Here is a 7,500-nt window from a genome sequence, read left to right as displayed (position 1 = left end):
TTCCAAATCTGTTGTGTGACTACAAACTGTTGAAATAGTTTTGGTGAATTTTTAAGAACAGTTGGTGAACGATATGTCCTGATATTGTGCTTCATTAATTTGTACAGTTAGTGCCACACTACGCTGTTCTTCACTTTCATTAAACTGTGTTTGACAGTAGTTACCAGGAAAGAATACACCTCATCTCTCCTTAAACCAAGGTAAAGTATTTTTGAAGGATAAGTCGATAACAAGTGTTAATTGATGGGGATCTCTGCGTATATCGCCTCTTATGCCCGCCTTATTAATATTTTCCATAGTAAAGGTCACCCTCGCTATCATATAAAGTGATAAGTTACGTTAATTTTAAGTTACCTTATACATCGTTGATTAGCTCCCGACCTTTCGGATTAGCAAAATCCACTCAACTCCTTTTTAAAGTCTTCTCATTGCGGAAGTTTTAGTTCATTCTCGCACTTTTAGTGTACCTCGAACACTCCGTGATTCCAGACTTTCTATAATTACCGAATTGCGCTAGTTTAACTCCACAAGATTAGGCATGTGGTCTAGCCGGGTTGCAGCGTAAATCCTTAGGTAATTACCATTCTGTAACTAGCAGTTGTCGTTATTCGTATTTAAATACTCTTCTCGCTGTCTGCTAGCGTTCTATTATAAGTACAGTAATAGCTTTGGGCTGCAGTTACCTTAAATTCATCAGTATATGTTCTCGTTAGTAAATATAACTTGTTACGTTTGTTTACGTTAGGAGCAATGTACATGTAGCTACTGATAACTTTATTTTATAAATATGAATACTGTTTAGAATGATTAACTTTGAGATAATGTATTCGCGTTTAGTCAGCCATTCATTGTTAGGTAGGTAGGATTTGTTGTATTTACATATGTGTTGTGTAGTGAGTAATTAAACCTTGTTCAAAAATGCCTTTTAATCTAGAGAGCTTTGTTGGAAACCCCAAAGAGGAATTATCCACGCTTAGGTATGCTACTAAACAGGATCTGCGTGACCTTGCAGTGAAATGTAACATTGTAGTTGATCCTGCTTATGTGAAGGCTAGATTACTGAGTGATGTTTTAGATTATTTAATCAACCAAGAGATTACTGCAGATGATGAAGAAGCACAAGCACTCAAAATTACAGCAGGGGTACTTCCGCCTGTTCCAGTAGACACAGAAGTAGAGAAAATAAGGCTTCAATTGCAGTTAGAGAATGTAAAGAAGGAAACGACCGAACGGGAGCTCTATTTGGAAGAGAAGAGAGCAGAAGCGAGAGAGAAGGAACGAGAAGCAAGAGAGAAGGAAAAGAAGGAAACGACCAAACGGGAACTCTACCTAGAAGAGAAGAGAGCCGAAGTTAGAGAGAAGGAACGAGAAGCAGAGATAAGACACCAGAAAAAACTCCAGGAGCTTTCTTTAAGTAACAGAAAGGAAGCCACACTCCCTGCTAAGTTTGAAGTTTTTAAAGCAAGTAAGCTTGTACCTGATTTCGACGAGAAATATCCCGAGGTTTTCTTCCAGAACTTTGAACAAAACTGCAGAAACCTTTAAATGGCCTGTAGAATTCCTGTCTTTGCTCATCAGGAACAAAGTGAAGGGTAAAGCTGCATTTGAAAAAAACTATACAGTGTTAAAGAAAACTATCTTGGATGCGTACCCCATTACCATAGAAGGGTATAGACCAAATTTTAGATATTCTGTTAAAACATTAAACCAAACTTTTGTAGAATTTTTTAGTGTCAAAAATAGGCAGTTGAATAAGTGGTTAGAAAGATCAGGTGTTGATAACTTCGAATCATTTAAGAATTTGATTCTTCTAGAAGAATTTTTGAGGAAAGTGCCTACTCATATCTCAACCTTCATTCATTTTAAAGGTGAAACACTGGTAAAGAAGGCAGCTAGTCTCGCCGATGATTACCACTTAATCCATAAATCACAAAAGGGTCAAACTAACAAATCATCTCCTTCCTTTTCCAAATCTCCCCAGGTATCCTGTGCTTACTGCAAGAGAGAGGGCCACACTATTGGAAATTGTCCACTTCCCCAGTGCAAAACTTGAAAAACAAAAGGTAAAAATGCCCAGTCAAGGAGCACATGTCATGTGACTACTCCGATGGAAGGGTTGCAGCCGTTTGAAGGATTTATTTGTGATGTTACTGTAAATGGTACTTCACTGAAGTGCCTCAGAGACTCTCGTTCCTCTCAGTCTATATTGGCAGACGCTTGTACTAAGGAATTTATAACCATTTCAGATTTAACCTCTTCCAGGACTCTGCCTCTTGCTGAAGTGGAAATTGTTAGTCCTTACTTTACAGGAAAGGCTAAAGTAGCTGTGTTAAAGCAAGCCTTGCCGTGTTCCCCAGTAAAGCTGATCTTGGGCAATGATCTAGCTGGGTCACAGGGGAAAACTAATTTTATTATTTCAGATCCTGAATTCGTAATCCAAGAAGAATGTAAGTCCATAGAATCTCCACCAGCTGTAGCTCAGGTTGTGACTAGGAATACTTCCAGGGCAGGATCTTTGAAAAATGTGAGTAAAACTACTGGAAGAACTATGGAGGCCTTAGACTTAGTATATGTAGGTAAGAAAGAGTTTACTGAGCTACAGAGAGAGGACCCCAGCCTTAATGAACTTTGGAAAAAGGTGAGAATTCCAAATGAAAATCCTAAATTGCCATATTTCTATGTGAATAAAGGTATTCTCTGCAGGCATTTCAGGTCACCACAGATTAATAATAACCATACTTGGAGGGACTGCCACCAAATAGTCATTCCTCAACCTCTAAGACATTCCTTGTTAGACCTCGCTCATTCTGCAGAATCCCACTTAGGGGTCAATAAGACATACAAAAGAGTAAGTGAAGACTATTATTGGCCAGGCCTTGGTAAAGATATTAAGAGCTATGTAGCTTCATGTCCCCATTGTCAGGTTACAGGTCAACCTAACCAGAGAATCCTGCCAGCACCACTTCAGAACGTACTAGTACCCAAAACTCCTTTTTACAAACTCATCATAGATTGCGTTGGTCCCTTACCAAAGACTAAGAGAGGGAATGAATACATACTGACCACTATGTGTCCCACTTCAAGGTACCCTTTGGCATTTGCAATCAAAAACATAAATGCAAAGACTATATTACTAAACCTTCGGAAGATTTTCACTGTTTTAGGATTTCCTTATGAGTTGCAATGTGACCAGGGAACTAATTTTACATGACATGTCTTCAAACAAGCTATGCATACATTGAATATTCATAATCTTAACTCCTCTATATATCATCCAGAGACAAATGGTGCCCTGGAAAGGTTCCATCAAACCTTGAAGAACCTTTTGCATAAGTACAGCAGTCAAACAGCAAATCATTGGGATGAGGACTCTATCTCCTAATGTATGTTTTTCGATGCACTCCACATGACTCCACGGGGATATCTCCCTTTGAAGCATTGTTTGGTCGTCGACTACGAACTGTATTGGGTATGGTGAAAGAAAATATTTTGCATCAGAAACCAGAAGAGACTACTAACACTTTGCAATATATTAAAGACCTTAAAAGTAAGTTTCATCAGATAAATGATTTGGTATGTTCCAACCTCCTTTCCTCACAACAAGTAATGCAGCAACAGGGGAACAAGAAAGCCAGGTTAAGGGAGTTCCAGAAAGGTGACCAGGTACTTTTATACCATCCAATTCCAGGAGCTTCATTGAGAGAGAAGTTTGCTGGCCCATATACAGTCCTAGATCGTCTTTCTAAGGTAAACTATGTAATTAGTACCCCAGATAGGAGGAAGGGGACACAATTAGTACAAGTGAACTTGTTGAAGCAGTACCATAGTAGAGTAAATAGTGGACCACCTCGAGTAACATTGGTGACTACCTCACATCTTAGGTCTAAAGACGACTATCCTGCTGCTGCTACTACTAATAAAGACCCTGATGAAGAACCAGAACTGATATCTTTTAGCGATTTAACTAACTCTGAGATAATGGGTAAGCTTGACTCCATCTTATCACACTTGACTACAAATGAAAGCAAAGAACTAAACTCCTTACTCACCAGTTTTCAGGACTTGTGCACTGATGATCCAGGAACCTGTAACCTGATTCAACATGACATCTTGCTGGAGCTGGGAACACAGCCCATCAGACAACCATTTTACAGAGCGATGGGAAAGAAGCTTGAATCCTTAAGGTGAGAGGTACAGTACTTGATAGATCACAAGTTAGCAGTCCCAAGTACCTCTCCTTGGGCTTCACCTTGTATACTTGTACCAAAAGCAAACGGTAAGTTACGGCTATGTACAAACTATCGCAGACTGAATAAGGTCACCGTTAAGAATTCTTTTCCTTTGCCACGGATCAATGATATTTTAGACAACATAAGTAATTCAAAGATTCTGACTCTGATTGATTTACTAAAAGGGTACTATCAAGTAAAACTGACCCCCAAAGACCCAATCAATCTCGGCTTTTGTAACACCCTTTGGCCTATTTGAATATGTGGCTATGCCTTTTGGGCTCTCTAATGCCCCTGCTACATTTCAGAGGCTGATGGCAGAGGTAATTAGAGATTTACCTAACGTCTATGTATACTTGGGCGATATAGTCGTAGCAAACATGACTTGGGAGGAACATCTGCAGACACTCGCAAAACTGTTCACACGACTACGTACCGTAGGTCTCACCATCAACTTAGCCAAGAGTTCATTTGGGCAAGCTAAGGTTGTATACCTTGGTCATTATTTGGGCAGTGGAGAAATAATGCCAAAAGATGCTAATATTGAGAGTGTAATGAACATACCTGTACCCCATTCGAAATCTCAACTTAAGACCTTTTTAGGTATTGTCTCTTATTATTCCAAATTCATAAATAATTTAGCTATTCTTGCTGCTCCATTATATGCACTACTATCTAACAAAGTAAACTTTGTTTGGACCAAGGAATTAGACAATCTTTTCAATCAGCTTAAAGGTATCTTGATCTCTAAACCAATTTTAAGGGCACCAGACTTCTCAAAGGAATTTTTGTTATAGGTAGACGTCAGTGACACAGGTTATGGAGCTGTACTTCTACAATCTTATGCTCCCAATGACATCAGCTATATTCCATCACTGCATTACCTACCAGTAGCCTATCACTCGAGATTCTTCAGAGGAGCACAAACCAGATGGGCTACCGTAGAGAAGGAGCTTTACGCGATCGTAGCTTCTTTACAACACTTCCAACCCTATCTTGAAGGTCATTGTCAGGTCTTTGTCTTTACTGATCACCGACCTCTCCGGTTCCTCAACCGTGAGAGACTCAAAAATCTAAAACTCTTACGGTGGTCTTAGATCCTTGGCACCTTTAATAATCAGCTTCAAAGCATCAAAGGAACTAACAACACCATTGCAGACACCTTGTCACGCCTTCCATCAGAATCTTCAGCTGGATCCACCGCTATGGACCCATCTTAGTGGGGGGGGGGGGGGGGGGAATTGTCAAGTTTTCACTCCACTATTGTACATATTGAATATTATAAATTGTTTTTAGTACTTTCTTACTTTCTATATGCACGCCCTCTGTTGATTGTTTTCTTCACTTTTGATTCTTCCTGGTCCAGAACAAAGGCTCTTTTCCCATTATTCCTCCTCTATGTTCTTCATTTTGTTTACTTGGGTACTTCAAATTTCTTGTCAAGTTAGATGTATTCTTCCTGTTCTGAAGACAGTGTTCGTGGCTCTTTCTCCTTTTACCAAGTGTATTTTGTTATTTAGATATTATGTTTAATTGTGTTGAATTATTGAACTATTTGCCATATGTTTAATTATTCTAGTGAAGTGTTTTGTTGAAACTATTTCGTTCATGTATAAGTTTTAAGTAATTCAAGTGTTAATTTGTATAATTAGTAATTAATAATTATGATAAGAGATTGCTGAGTTTCGTTTACCAGACCATGGTTTCGCACAGATTGGATTTTATTTTGGTGGAATTTTATTTTTTTATGCTTCCTACTGAGTGTTAGCTAAGGCCATCTTTAAGCTAAAGTATTCACCACTGAATACGAGGACATTCAGCTGAGGCATGTCATAATATATATATATATATATATATATATATATATATATATATATATATATATATATATATATATATATATATAATCAATAAACGCAAAATCATATAGAAATAATCATACATAACATATCAAGCACACAGTAAACAAAAGGTGTGAATTATTCAACAATTTTATCAAAAGTAAATTAATTTTCCACCAGTTACGTTTTCTTATTTCTCAATATAATTCTCTCTTATGTTCTTCAGCCTGAAAGGCAACTGAAGTTCCATTATAACCTAGAAAAATCATTCTATAATAACACAATTTTGTGAGCTTAAATATTTAAATATGATAATCATCTCTTGTTCAATCATCGTCTTATTATGCCTTATTATACTTTAATCAGTATAGAGAGAGAGAGAGAGACCATCGTGCTGAATATGCTTGGTTGTCGTGTGGTAGCTACTGGTGACAAAATGGCGTCCTGTTAAGAGGTTGGCGCAACTCTTGGTTTATATAGGTAATCTATATCTCCCAAGAGTACCTATGTGAATTTATGATTATAATTTGAATGGAAAATCTGGTTATTTCGTAAATCTTTATATTGCTCGTGTTCTTTGAAAAAGTAACTGAATAATCTATTGGGTGTCAACGATGATCCTGAATTCCACAAGATTAAATGGAAATTATCAAAATGATATACATGATAACTCTATAATACATGGCTTGGAGTGATAATGTTTAAAAAAAAATATAATAAAAGATTTGATAACCCAAGGCTCTCTCTCTCTCTCTCTCTCTCTCTCTCTCTCTCTCTCTCTCTCTCTCTCTCTCTCTGTATATATATATATATATATATATATATATATATATATATATATATATATATATATATATATATATATATATATATATATATATACATATGTATATATATGTATATATGTATATATATATATATATATACATATATGTATATATGTGTATATATGTATATATATATATATATATATATATATATATATATATATATATATATATATATAAAACATATGTATATGTATATGTATATATATATATATATGTATATATATATATATATATATATATATATATATATATATATATATATATATATATATATATATTCTTACGAAGCTGGTCTAAATAAGTTATTTAGTTATTTCAATGTGCATTGAAGAGGTAATCTGTTTTAGAGTGCTATATGATCCATACAAGATAAGAACAAGGGCTTATGTAAATATTTTTTATATTTTTATGAGGTATTGCATCATGTTTGTTAAAAGATACGCAATTCTTATATCTGCCACGTGTTTTGGAACGTTCTCCAAAACCCCAGAGTTAGATTTTTTTTTTTTTTTTTTTTTTTTTTTTTTTTTTACCGAAAAAGGTGTGTGGGGGGAGCTGGCTGAGAGAAAGTTGCCGTGCAGCAGAGTTGGTTCACCTTTT

This window comes from Palaemon carinicauda, chromosome 18 (genome assembly GCF_036898095.1).
Source record: "Palaemon carinicauda isolate YSFRI2023 chromosome 18, ASM3689809v2, whole genome shotgun sequence".
Classification (NCBI taxonomy): domain Eukaryota; kingdom Metazoa; phylum Arthropoda; class Malacostraca; order Decapoda; family Palaemonidae; genus Palaemon; species Palaemon carinicauda.
The sequence above is the reverse complement of the archived record's forward strand: the minus strand, read 5'-3'. Positions refer to the sequence as shown.